General features: G+C 49.6%; 1 long non-coding RNA gene across 1 annotated transcript; it reads left to right on the plus strand.

Moving 5' to 3' along the window:
- Window positions 1-2,027: 2,027 nt before the first annotated feature.
- LOC120504032 lies at window positions 2,028-7,140 on the plus strand. The gene is made up of 3 exons (XR_005627906.1): window positions 2,028-2,671; window positions 3,173-3,319; window positions 6,872-7,140. It is a non-coding gene; the product is annotated as an uncharacterized LOC120504032 (long non-coding RNA).
- Window positions 7,141-13,871: the final 6,731 nt, after the last annotated feature.

Genomic DNA, 13,871 nt, shown 5'->3' on the forward strand with positions numbered 1-13,871 from the left:
AAGTAGGATTTTTGTTTCTGCTCTCTGCTGTAAGCAGCTTCCCTGGTGGCAGTAGAGCCCTGAGTTCACCAGCTTGGAGGGATAAAACCCCAGCTGCATGCTGGATGCTCTGGCTGTCTTGCCTGCTGTTAGCCATGCTGCAGGGGGCCATTGCTATTGCTCAGCCCCAGCTTTGCTGGCTAAGCTGTGCTTGCAAATGCAGCAGAAGGGCTGATTCCCCTTCTGAAATCATTCTTCTGGCACAAAAAAGTGCTGCCTGACCACACGTGGTTAGGCACAGCACAGCCAGTCACTGTGGAGGTCAGGCACGGATGTGGGTGAGGAGCAGAGGCACTAACAATCAGCAGGCTCCGAGCTCTTTGGGTTTCCTTTTTATTTTCTGAATAAGGATTGTTGCAAGAAAAGGGATGGCAGTTGTTCAGGTGTGTGGCTGTCATCATTAGCACAAAACCCTGCCATGCTCACAGACTGCTTTAATGAAAACCATGCCAGGTTTCACCTGTGGGTTAGGGACCCTCCATCTGCTGCCAGCTCTGCAAATTAACTCCAGCCTGTCCCACAGGTAACCTGCTCTCCAGCAGGACAGGCATCCATGTGCCAGGGCAGCCAGCAGCAGGGGAAGTAGACTTGGTTTCAAGACAGGAGCTTGATTTCCTCTGTTGTGCTCTTGGGGCATGGTGAGGGTAGAGCCTGGCCTTGGCAAGCTGCAGTATCCATGTGCCAGGGCAGCCAGGAGCAGGGGAAGTAGACTTGGTTTCAAGTCTACTTCAAGTCTACTTTCAAGACTTGGGGCTTGATTTCCTCTGTTGTGCTCTTGGGGCATGGTGAGGGTAGAGCCTGGCCTTGGCAAGCTGCAGCACCATAACACAGCAACTCTTATTCCTACCAAGATACCTCAGGGCCAAATGACACCATCTGTGTGCAGGTTTGTGCTAACAGCAGTGCCCTGGTGGGCAGGACCATGGGGACACCATTTCTCACAAATTCTCCCCCAGTGGTCTAGCAAGGGTCTCCCTGGACAGGAATTTGTGGCAGTGTGTCCAACAAGCTTGCAGCACTAGGAGGGAGCCACAGCACTGCTGCCTCCTTGCTTTTATTTTTTTCACTGTGGCTCATCCTCTCTTTCCTTTGGGTTGCAGAAGATTGGGAAGTTGGGCCCCCGAGGGAAATGAACCTCTGTGTCCTGGATGTCTGGTGTCACCTGTGATGCAGAAGCATTGTCCCTTCCTGGTGTGTGTCCGACACTTCTTGTGACCACTTGTCCAGCTGAGGTTAGGGAAGGGAAATGGCTTGGTGCAAACTGGTTGGTGAAGGCAAAAAAGGATTATACTTCCTCTGGTGAGTACTAGTGAACAAACAGGCTGTGAGCACTGCCAAGAAAATCTATAATTTGTAGAAAAAGAGCACTCTGACATTGTCACCTCACTTTAATCTCCCCTTGCCTTTAGTGATTATTTTCTCCTTGGCCATTGGTGACTATCTGGCTAGCAATAAGTACAGCTTACTCTACTGTTCTGGTTCAACTCTAACAGTTAATGATGTCAAGCTGTATTAAGCTTGAGCCACTCTGATCATCTCATTCTAAACATCCCTTGAATGCCATGGAGCAATTTTCTCTGTAAGAAGCTGTTGGTCAGTGGATTCATGCCTGCTTTGTCTTGCTGTTCTTGTCCTGAAAGGAAATTTTTGTGCTAAAAAATGTAGCTGTGTATGTGTTGCAGGAATAGAAAATGCCTGAGCTGCACACTGACCTCCGCTAGATAAAGTGTTTTTATAAGGCTTTACAAACATAAATGTTAGGGGTCATCCTGCATTTTCATAAAGGATAGAGGGCCAGGACCTCAGCTGGTGTAAATCAATGTAGTCTGCCTGAGAAGGGCTGAATTCTTCAGCTGAAAATTTGCTGAGTAGTTTTTGCTAGGGGTCTGTAAAAATCAGAAACAACATCAGCAAGAGGGCAAGCAAGGAGCACCATTGCCTAGTTGATGTCCTAGAAGAATAAAGGGGCACCAGCTAAAGCTGGAATGCTGGATTGTTCAAAACAATAGGGAGAAATTTCCAACATAAGGCACTGTTCATGTGGGGACTCCTTGCCACGGTATGCTATGGGCTTGTGTTTACATGGTTCAAAAATAATTTGGACAAATTCATGGATAAAAACCTCCTAAGGCTATTAAAAACCAGAACATACCTTCTTGCTCTGAAAGGTATTTCAGCTCAAGGCTTTCTGAGCTGCAGGTTATGAGAAACCAGGGAGAAATATGTTTAAAAGGGCTTATTAGGCTAGCTAGACCTCAGAAAAGCAGGTTACAAAAACCATTGAGGGCCTTATAGTGTGTGGTAGAAGATGATATAGTAGAATGACCTCCCTGCTCATCCAAATTTTAGGCTGATTTTAAGGAGACACTTAGGGCACTGCACAACTAAAGCAGCCAGAATTTTCTCTCCCTCTGTCTGAGATGGGCTCAGGCAAAGACCCCCCATGTTAGCAGGGGCTGTCCATCACCACAGAGCTGGGAGAGTTTTCTGGCCAAGATTTCTTGCAGGTTTGCTCAGAAGATGAGGTTGAATCCATCCAGACCTAGCCCACTTCCTTCTGGGAGAGGACAGCAGGAGAGAATGTTGATACAACAGTGGAGGAGAGAGGCAGAGGAAGGCAACCAGTGCAATGGTAAGGGAAAGTCCTCTCAGGCAGGAATTGCAAGCAGGAATGAGCCTCTGGCCAAACCATGATCTCAGCCTTCTCCTGAGAGAGGTGTTGAGAAATTTTAGCACCTAGAGGGCTGGAAAGCAGCAGCCTGATGTTGAGGGGTGAAGAGTAAGGGCTGTGTGAAAGGACAGGCACTACCCTGTCATGAACTATCCAGAAATGGAACTTCTCCTGGGGCGAAAGAAAGGTGAGAAAACAGAGGTGTTCTCCCTCCCTGAGTGAGTCTGACAGCCATATGGTGTAAGAATTGTTGTCATCATAATTAATTCCTTTTTGACATTGCTCTGGCAGATGTCCACGGGTCTGCAGGAGCAGGGCTGTCCTCTCAGCAGCTGCAAAGAAGTGGAGTGAGAAATAAGTGGCAGGGAGGGTTGGTTGCGTTTGTTTTGCAGGCTAGCTGGGCTTGCATGGGAAAGGACCATCTCTGATGCTGAGTGGATTCTTCTGTCTCTGGCCCTGCAGGCTATCAGAGGGACAGGAACTCCATTTTCTCACACTGTCACTCCAGCCCTGGACTGCACCAACGTTGCTGAAGCTGATGCTTTAATATAAAGCAACTTGTGCATTGCAACAAGGAAACTCAGCCAAATGAGAGAGCACCTATCTCAGGTAAACATAACCCTCATGTCCAGCAGTCATTTGACACTGTCTGCTAAAACACCTCTACCTCCAGTATAAAATCACCTGAAGTGAGGGTTTTGACCTGCTAGGCACTAAGGTTACAGCTCCAGAGGGTAAATGCATATGGTTTCCCCCTCTTGCTGCCTTTTGTGCCCTCTGTAAAGAAGGGCTCTTCATTAAGCTGGAGGGGGAGAAGAAAGGCACTTTCAGATAGTCTAACCTTTCTGTTTCTAGTGTATCATCACCATTAATCCCCGTCTCTGGATTTCTGTGTACTGCCATGGTCCTGGCTCCTTGTGTTGTGTAGAAAAAGGGCAGCCAGGGAGGCATGTAGGTGGTGATTATAGAATTTCTGCTGTGCTTTCCATGTCATGGTCCTGGGGGCATGACCTGTAATTGTGTGATGGTTTGGGTTTGGTTTCAGCTGCACCCCAGACTTGAGACAGCTCTTATAGACCTAGATGTCCTGAGTGCATGTGGAGAGCTCATCCCTTGAGGACACACACAGGGGACCAAACTTATAGAAGAGATGGATTACTGATTTTTTTAAATGGTTGGTTCTTCAAAGGAGTCCAGTTTTCTACCTTTCATACCGAGGATTTCCCTTTTGTGACTTGAAGCAGAGATTTTATTTTCCCTTCCCTTCGTGTAATTCCTGTTTATTACACAACCTCTCCTTATTGACATAGCATCTTTAGCTTATGCATCATTTATTGGTATCTGAACAGTTACTGGAAAGTGTTCCTGGGTAAGCTCTAGGGAGGCACGGTTGCCTCACTAATGGAGGAAAAGCCTAATGACTTCCTAAATCAATTAGCCTGAAAGGCCAGAAGGCATGTCAGGCTGCTCTGCCCACGCTCACACACCACAGGGGCTGTGCTGTGGTGGTGGCATGGTACCCACAGACACACTCACTGCTCCCCACGTGGCAGCCAGAAGGACATTTCCTACCCAGAAATGTGTGTTCCTCTGTACCCATTCATTCCATACATCCCTGCTGCTGCACGTGCACTCCTAACTCAGGACTCAGCAGCTGCTGGTCCCCTGCCTGCTGCTGACCCATGGGAGTTGTGTGCCTGTTCTCCAGCAGGCAGCCCAGCTCTCAGGCACTGAGTGGAAAGGCAAGAGAACGGGCTGAGCAGAGAAGCAGGTGGGAGAGAAGGGGACAAAACAAAGCCAAGATGAAACGCTCATCTAGGAAGCATGAAGACAAGCAGGGATTACTGGTAGGAGCTGGACTGCCTGCACATGCTTTATCCAGGAGAGTGTCAACACAGTGACTCCCAAACTGGGATACCTGGAAGTTGGTGAATGAAAGGAACAAAAAGACTTGGTGGCACAAGAATTTCTTTGGTGGCACAAGAATTTGTCTGTGCAGGAGGAGGAGCATTGCTTAGAAGACAGGAAAGGAAAAAGTGTGCAGCAAGACTGGACTGGTGGCAGAGAGGATGTTTGGCAGATGTTTCTTCCACAGACCACGCAGAGCTGGGGGGAAGGGGGATGTGGTTAACTGGATCTGGTTAAGGTGGGAATAAGAGTGTGAGGTCTCTGCAGCAGGGAGCAGAAGTGTAAAAGCCAAAAGAAAGAGGACCAGGGCAGGGCAGAGGGTGAAAGATGCCAGAGAACAGCTGTGAGCTTCAAGGGAACCAGAAGGATATTTCCTGATGAGTTCAGCTGCTAAGAAGGACATGGAGGCTGTGACCTGTATGTAACCTACAGAGACTGTTCCAGGAGGGAAGAGCTATTCCCAGGAGGGAACAGGCCTAGGCATGGACTTGGGGTGAGTCCCATCCCTGAAAGAGCCAGTGTGCAAGGGGCAGGGATGGGAAGGGAAGGTTAACGCAAAGGAAGAGAAGGAGGGAGCATTGTGACTCCAGCTGGCGCATTCCCAGGCCATTTCAAACAGCCCCAGAAAATCCAGATGCATGTGCCTGGTGAAGAGTAACACGGTCTGGACATGGTGCATGGCATCCCCTGGCTGCACAGTGGTCCATGGTCAGCCCCAGGAGCTCCTGGGCAAGTTCCTCTCCTTGCCACCTGCCACAGGAAGAAGATCCCCAGCCTCCAGGTGCAGCCCAGGCTGAGGAGACCAGCACACCCTATTTTCAGGGCTGTGCCACTGACTCTTGGCCGACATGAAGGGAAGCTGAATCACCGTATTATAATTTCAAGCTCCATTAAAGAAACATGGGGATAGTGGAGGGAAGGAGAGGGCAGGGAGGGATGAAGAGAAAATTGAACAGAGCAGAGTAGCACTTGAAGGGGAAAGAAATGTTGCTCATAGGCTCAGAAGGGGGAATTGCAAACAGAGATGAGATTAAAAGGGAGCCCTTGAGACTGTCTCTTTAAATACAGCAAGATTCACTTACTCCATGCTGAGCCAGGCTTGTTGAATGCTGGAGGCACAGTCCCACTGAGGTTTGCCAGCTGATGGAGCAGTGGAAATCTGTCTCTCCCAGTGTACCACCAAGTTGCCCTCTTCCACCTGTGTTATTTAGGAAGTCCCACTGCTAATAAATTTGCTGCAGAGTGAGCCTAGTGGGGAAGCAGTTTTACTTGACTGCCCATCAGCACTGAGCATGTTAAATGGTCTTTTTATCCAGAGGCACACAGGCACAGCAGACTTGGTACCACGTGTGTGGGAGAGCAGTGTGGGGTGTCTGGGTGCAGCTCCTCTTTTGTGGTCGCTGGTCCCAAAGGCAGGCAGGGAGCCTACAGGTGCAAGAGGAAAAAGCAGAGTGTGTAAGCATTTCCCATGGCAGATATCACAGAAGATTGCTTTCAGAGCCAGAGGAAGGAGTGCTTTGCTGCAAAGGGGAGTGAGGTGTCCAAGCCCTCCAGCTAGACCCCTGACCACTTCATTCTGCTCCAGGGCAGTTGCAGGATGTTCACAGGGCAAACATTGATCTGACTGTGACGTGGGCCAAGCCTGCAAAGTCTTTGCCTGGTTTGGCCTCTGAACTCTTGTAGGCATCATTTCAGCAGGGTTTTTAATTGCTCACAGGGGTTGGCCAGGCCCAGCATTTGGGTGGGAGGCAGACCCCGAGTTCCTTGTAGCTGTAGCTGTCCCACAGGGGCTACAGCCTGCTTTTTCCTGCTCTGTGCCCAGCTGAGGTCCTGTCCCCTGTGAGGTGTGGCAGTGCTGCTGACCAAATGAAGGGTGTAATGATGTAGAGAAAAAAGAACTGAATGAGACCTGGCCATCTGAGCTGCTCCTGTCAATGTGCAAAGCACAGTGGTGAGTGGCATTCATGTTACACTGAACCTCCTCAGCCCCTGAGCTGAGATTTCAGCTCTTATCCCCACGTCCCAGGCCTTGAATTTTTATGGCTTTGACAATTGAAAGAGGCTGAATTCCTTGGGACAGTAGCTGGTTTCCATTTGCTCTGACAAATGCTAATGGCACTAAATAAATAGCAAAAAGTGGTCTTAATGTAACAGGGTGCTCATTGCTGCCTTTCCTAAGCTGCTGTGTGCTATTAGGTGTTTGCTAAATTATGTCTTAGAGGCTCCTGGGTCTTTGGGGTGTTTGCTTTGCAGAAATGAGAACGACTGCCAGGCTCTCCTGGCTTCGGTTCTGCCCGCGCAGCTCCCGTGGAGGCTCAGGAGATGGGCAGCAGCCAGCACTGATCATGTTCCAGCCACTCTCTCCTCTTCCCCATGGCCTTGCTGAGAGCTGAGCACTTTGGAGCAGCAGTTTGGAGCAGCGGGAGCTCAGGGGCTGAGCTGCAAGAGGAGAGCTGCTCCCCACCAGCCATGCCCACCACCTTCCTTCAGGTGTGCCAGGGCAGAGGGGGGCTGCAAACCAAACACAGGTGAGGCTCTTCTCTGTGCTTGGGGGTCCTGCAGACTTCATGATGTGTCTCCTTGTTTTCTGGAGCTCCTTTTGATCTTGTGGGTGGTGATGGAATGGCCAGGACCCTCCATTAATCAGAAATAAAAGCAGTCCTGCTGCGCCCCTAAGCCTTTCCAAAGGCTGGTGGGATCTGAAAAGGAGCAGTGTTCAGAATGGTGGTGTTAAGGCACTAGGAAAGACTGAAACCCACTGGGCTACAGACTCTTTTGTATTCACAACAATGCTTTTCCAAGGGAGTTTAAGCACACACCTTGTTCCCAGCTGTGAGTCTCCAGCTAAATATTCCCCACACCCAGGACAACTGCATCCTAATCCTAACAGAGGCCCCAGGGCACTATTGTAATGCAAATAATGATAAATAACAGCAATAATAAAACTCCACCAGCACTTGCACCAGCTCCCTAGCAATCCCAAACCAGCCATAGCAAGCTTCATATCTCCCAGGTTATATAAAGGGCCATGAGCAATGTGCCTGGAGCTGTCAGGGAGGTGACCAATTAGCCAGTGTAGCTGCCTCCTGCAGGCAGCAAATCTGCCTGTGGCATGTGGGCTGCCACTGAGGCCGGGATGTGCTCAGGCACAGGGCTCCTGCCCTGGCTCCCGGGGCTGCCCTGCAGGTGTGGGGTGATGGCTCAGCACAGCACTTGGGATGGAATTCAAGTGGATGCCTCCCACCACCACGGGGAGGGGATTCTGGGGACAGCATGGGGTTATTTTTTTGGCAGACAGCTCTTTGTGAGCAATGTGAGGGCTGGAGTCAGCAGGCAGACTGGCACAGGAGCTGTGGGTGCTGGGGCCTGTGCTGCACACACAGGCTGTCCCTGGGCTTTGCACAATCCCTGCTACCATCCTTTGGGCTCTTTTGGGCTGGTTGCACCTGCAGAAGGAAGTTCAGTGCAGCAGCTGAGTGAGGTTAGAGGTGCTGCAAGAGCCATGTATTGTCACGAGTTCATGGCTGTCATGGGAAGCATCCCTCTGTGATGCCTTTTCTTCCCTGGAGCCACAGACCCTGATCCTGTGCTCTGCAGACCCAGTCCTTCACACTGAGCTGATGAGTGTACACAGGTAAGTGTTTTTATTTGGTAGCATTGCTCTACTTATCTCTGCTTTTAGCAGTTACTCTGTCTAGGCTGTCAAGCATAAAGTAATAAGAAATCATGCTCTGGTGTCTGTGTGCTTCCCATAGGAGTTTCTCTCCTTGAGAGAAATTATTAGATTAAGAGAAATTAGCATTCTAAAACTCTGCCCTTTGGCCACTGAAATCTACTGCTGCAGCTTTGGTCAGCCTTCTTCCACCTGTGCAGTGGAGAGCAGAAGAAGGGAGCAGGCAGGCAGAGTAATAGTAATTAGTAATAACCACACTTCTCCTTCCTGCTTGCAGTTTGTTACAGCCCCACTTTAAAGAACATGCAAATGGGCAGCCTGGGGCCCACTGAACCATTATCCTGCACCAGCTGTGGTGTGGTGTCAGAGAATGGTAGGAATTGCCCTGGGAAGGAGCATACTGGGAGGGTTAGAGCAGGCTGACGTGTCCTCGGGCAAACCTTCGCATCTCCGCGTTCAAACGCTTCCCAAGCAAAGGGATGTGCCTAGACTCCATGCTGGAATAGCTACATCCAGGCCCAGCCTCTGAGCCCATTTGTGTTTCTCCTGCTGGAATAGCTACATCCAGGCCCAGCCTCTGAGCCCATTTGTGTTTCAGTGTGAAACCGGATTATTTCTAATTGAGATACTCAAAATCTGAGGGGTTTCTGCCACATGGAGCCCTCTCAGTATGTGGGAGAGGCAGGAGAGGACTCCAGGCAGAGAAGGAGCAGCACGAGAGGGCAAGGGGACTGTAGTGGTCACCAGGAATTGTGGCAGCCTCAGCACAGCAGCTGCCTGTGCTGTAGCAGGGGTTTAGAGGAGAATGGGGAGGCAGTTTTTCAGATGTTTATGGGAAGTCTTCTCCAGTGTGAGGGACAACAAGGCAGAAGGCACCAGGGAGCGTGTCTGAAATATGGCACGTGAGCTGTAGTAGCTGGCACTTTCCTGCTGGAAGAGATGAGGCACAGGAGCAGAGGAGGTGTAGAGTCCCTCCTCTCTCAGATACCCAAGGGAGAGCTTTTTGGAAACTGTGTGAATGTAAGTGTTTATCCCCCCTGGAAAAGAACCAAGTGCTTTGGGGAGTGGATAGAAGGGAACTAGAAAATCAAATTGCATTTCCTTCCACGGCACCAAAGGCTTCCCAGCAAAGGCAAGTGGGCTTCCTCTCTATTTCACACCATTAAAAAGGACCTTTTAAGTCTGAAATCAGGTTGAGGTGTGAAGCTCATTTAGATAAATCACTAAGGAGGCATCTCATTTGGAGCAAACAGATGGCAGGGCCGAGGCACTGGGGTGGTGGTGGCAGGTTCAGGCTGGATGTCTGGAAGACAGGAGAGGAGTGAGCTGGGTGCACCTACTGGGATTTGGCTGACTCCCACTCCTGGTGGGGCTGCTCTGACTCAGCTCCAGCTGCTCAGTCTTGTTTGAGGTCTTCTCTTGCCCCCAAGCTGGGGATTTCAGTCCTGGGACCTATCAGTGCCATCAGGAGACATGGAATAGCATGATGGGGTAAAATATATCTCAGCCATCTTTCCATTCAAATGGGGAAAACACACAGAGACACAAACAAACTCTCCTTAGACACCTGCTGTTTCCAGGACTCTGGAAGCAAGGTGCCCTTGCACCAACCAAGTGTAATCCAAATGGGGAGTGCTGGGAGGGTTAGAGGCACTGGGGGAAAGGCTTTGAAGTCTCCTTTTTGACTGTGTCTTCTCCCTAAGGGCAGTCCCACTTACTGTGCTTGGCTGCAGCACAGGCTGAGGTGTAGCTGTGCCTTTGGGATAAGGTAAGAGAAGGCTGTCAGCGTCTGGGGTGGTTCAGTGTGGTAGCCCAGGGCAGCCTGGGCACCCACAGAGCACACAGAGCTGCAGAGACCTTGGGGCTCTTCAGTCCCTATGGTGCCTCTTTCCTAACAGCATTATTTAATTCTTCCTAGGGGCTAAAGTCCCTCTGCTAAATAGGTCAGCCTTGCAGGGGATGCAAGCACACCTTTTATAACATCATTCCCAGGATTTTTGTTCTCTTATTTACTTTGGCCAAACAGTTCAGGTCCCACATAGGTGCCACTCCATTCCCACATCTTTGTGTTGCTCCCCAGTTGGATTTTTTCTGTTTGGTGAACAGCATTTTTGGGACAACTTTTGGAGACCTTGTGGGCTCAGGTACATCTTTGTGCCTGGAAATGTGTCACCCTTAGTGAGGGTCCTCCCGGGAGTTATGAGGGCTGTGGGATGCCCAGGAGAGGTCCCTGCCAAATGCAGAGAGGAGTGGGCAGCCTCACAGTCATGGGGCTCCTGTCACACACTGAAGCTAAAATGCCTGGAAGGACAGCTTAGCTGACTGTACCTTTTCTTCATCCTGTTTTTTTTTTTTTAATTTGTTTTGGTTTTTTTCCCCTTTGCCACACTTCAAATAATTTGATGTTGAATATTTGAGACTGTTTCGTTGTCTTCAGTTCACCTCATGTGACCTCAGGATCTTCAGGGCAATAGCAGATGATGATGAAGATAATACTCTGCTGTTTCACAGTGCCACTTCCCGAGACTCCACGAGCCCTTCAGCAGCATTTACTTGTTCAGGCCTGCAAGCCATCTAAAGTAGGTTAATTTATTATTCCTGCTCTGTGTATCGTGAGAAGCTGTGACCTGTTCAAGACTTGTGGGCTTGAACCGTGGGGCAGGAGAGACCCTGAGTGCTCTCAGCACAGCTCCATGTCCTGAGGAAGGGCTTTTCCTGGAGCAACTGGCATGAGGGCATGCAGGAGGTGAGGCTATCCAGGGAGGAGGGAAGGTCCCTGAAGAGCTGAACAAAAAAGCTACACGTGTAACAGCAGATAAAAACTCCCAGACTTTATCAACTGGAGATTTGTATTGACTGCTGCAAAAAGGATGGTGATGGAGCAGTAGTATATGGATTGGAGATGAGGATTGTAGGTGGGAGGCTGGGCAAGCTATTGAGGGGCAAAATCCTCCATTCCTAAAATTAATGAAGCCTTCCATTTGCCAGCCTGGCCAGCCCTCCAGTGCAGCCCAGCTCGTGTTGGCTACAAACCCTCGACTACAAGGTCCCCATCTCTGCTTGGGGTAGAGAGGCAGGGATCAGGCAGGAGAGGATCCCCCTGGCTCTTGGCAGCCAGAAGTGAATTCTGAGGCTGTGGGAAGGGAAGAGCAGCACAATGGATGCTCTGACGGAGTGAGGAGTGCTCGGTCTGTGCCCCAGCTGCCTGTGCAGAGGCTGCTGGTGGGGATGGGAGGGCTGCCAGCCACGTGGCCCTCCAGGGGGCTGTATACTTGTTTTTCTTCTCTGTGACATTACATAATGCGAGGTAGAAAATGTTTGCACCGTAGCTGTATCGGTCCTTGGGGCGAGGGGAGAAAGGAAGGAGGCGGCGGATAATTTGAGGCTCTTTATTAGACCAATAAATCATTTATAATGCACCAGCTTTCAGGCTGGGCTCTTATTGCTCATGTCAGCCACAGGATGCTACCTGGTGACTGAAGCAGGCAGAGCATGGGCTGGCTCCCCTAAAGCAGAGGGGCACAGGGCAGGCACGGCAAGGGCTCGGGGGGACCGGAGACCTTGTCCTTCACAGGCCCTGGGGACAAACCCCATGCAGCTGGTGGCAGGCACTTGGCCTTGCACGAAGGTTCTTGCAGCCAGAGTGAAGGCAAAGCATCAGGAGCAAGACATAAGTGAGGGATCTGAGGGTGGATGGGTCACCTGCCCTCCCCACATCCCCTGCAAGCAGAGGTAGCAGAGACAGATATCACCACAATGGGTGATAGACCCTGGTGCCTCTGAGCCTTGGCTGGTGGGGAGCAGAGGGCAAGACAGGCATTACTGGTGGCATTCTCCTACAAAAGGGCATCCAGTGCCTCTTATCTTGGTGTTTTGGGGGAGCTTAATGGAGCCTAAGGCTTGTCAGGCAAATATCTCTTGCATTTCTTGTGTGCTCGGGGTCCCAGCGAGGTGGCTGAGGAGGAATGTCACCCATCTGGGAAGGGTTGTGCTCACCTAGGCATCAGACTGTGGTTTGCCACATTTCACAGCTGTGTCTTGGTTGAAGTCATCAAGTCCTACAAAACTACACCTTTCAATAGCCTTCCTGTGTTCTCAGGTGCTTCAGACAGCAGGAGTTGGCTTAATGTTTTGACAAATGATATCCATATTGATTTCCCTCCTCCTTCTCCTTTCCTCCTCTCCCTCCTTCCACAGCAAAGAAACCACTTTTGATAACTCATCTCTGGAGGCAGGCAAACACAGCAGAGGAGACAGATGAGCCCTCCTTTTAGGAGAATTCACACCAGGGTGGGTTCCCAGGTAATCTGAGCAAACATCCTTCCCTGTTAAGCAACCAAATACTTCAGGAAGGGGCACCACTAAATTGGCAGAACATGTGCTCCTGCTGGTGTGCTGGGATTTAAACCCCCCCACCCAAAAAATGCAGCTTCAAATAAATCCAAAGGGATTCCTAATGGGGAGCAGTAAATGTAAAAAATCCTCATAAATACCATTCCCTCTTACGAAATGCACGTTTGGGGTGGGGGGAGTTGCACGGCACGCCTGTTTCTGCGGGATCTGATTTAACTGTAAGCTCTTTAATATGTTCTTTGTGTCCTCGTGGACAGCCTGGTGGAAGCAGCAGCTAAAAGCAAATCACAGGGTGAGAAGGTGAGCCTTGCTGGTGAGAATTAGCAGTGTCAGGAGGGAAATATCACACACCTCGCCGACTGAATTATGCATTATGCCGCAAAATCCCTGATGTCAATACGCAAATGCTGTTCCTGTTGTTTTGCCTGTGATGATTGGCAGCAAAGGAATTCAAATCACATCCACACAGCAATTGTCCTTCTGTAACTAAGTCTCTGCTATTCAGGGGGGTATGCTTGTGCAGGCAAAATCTATGCAGCATAGTGGGTGCTTTAGGAGAAGGTTTGGAAAAGGGTGGTGAGAACATTTTCATTCTTTTAACAATACAAAATGTTGCCAGGTTAGCATATACTGGATGTGGCACCTTCCCTTTTTTTTCTCATGGGCACTAAGCTCTAGGTATTACCTCAGACCCTGGGAGGAAAAGAAGTCCATACCCAGGTATTGAAAGTGATTTGAGGCACATGCCTCCACGGAAGGACTTTTCTCTCACCAAAAAAAGGTAGGAGGGTGGAAAGCAGAGCCAACCAAGATGTCATCCTCAGTAAAAGCAGTAGTGGGGTCATCAGTGTCCCCTCTCCATGTAGCTGGACTTAAAGCATTGTGAAATTACACATAACAAATGGTAAGAAAATTATTATTTTAATGAACACAAGATTGTTAAAATTCTCTGTGATTAGATCATGCTAGTGTGTTTGAAGAAGAGCAGATAACAAAGCTAGAAAACAGAATCTGCTTTTATTTGCTGCTTAAGTTGCTTTTGCCCTGCTACCAGAACACATAAATCAATTACTAATTGCGTTCCTAGTTTGAGGTGCTGTGAGCATTCATATGTTTAATCTGTCCCGGGTGCTTTTAGGAACAATTGTACTAACGTGACAATGTGAGTTGCACAGAATTTTCTTGCTCCTGTTAATATCTTACCTTTTACAGAATAAGGCTGTGTGA

Source organism: Passer montanus, unplaced genomic scaffold (assembly GCF_014805655.1).
Source record: "Passer montanus isolate IOZ18808 unplaced genomic scaffold, ASM1480565v1 scaffold28, whole genome shotgun sequence".
NCBI lineage: Eukaryota > Metazoa > Chordata > Aves > Passeriformes > Passeridae > Passer > Passer montanus.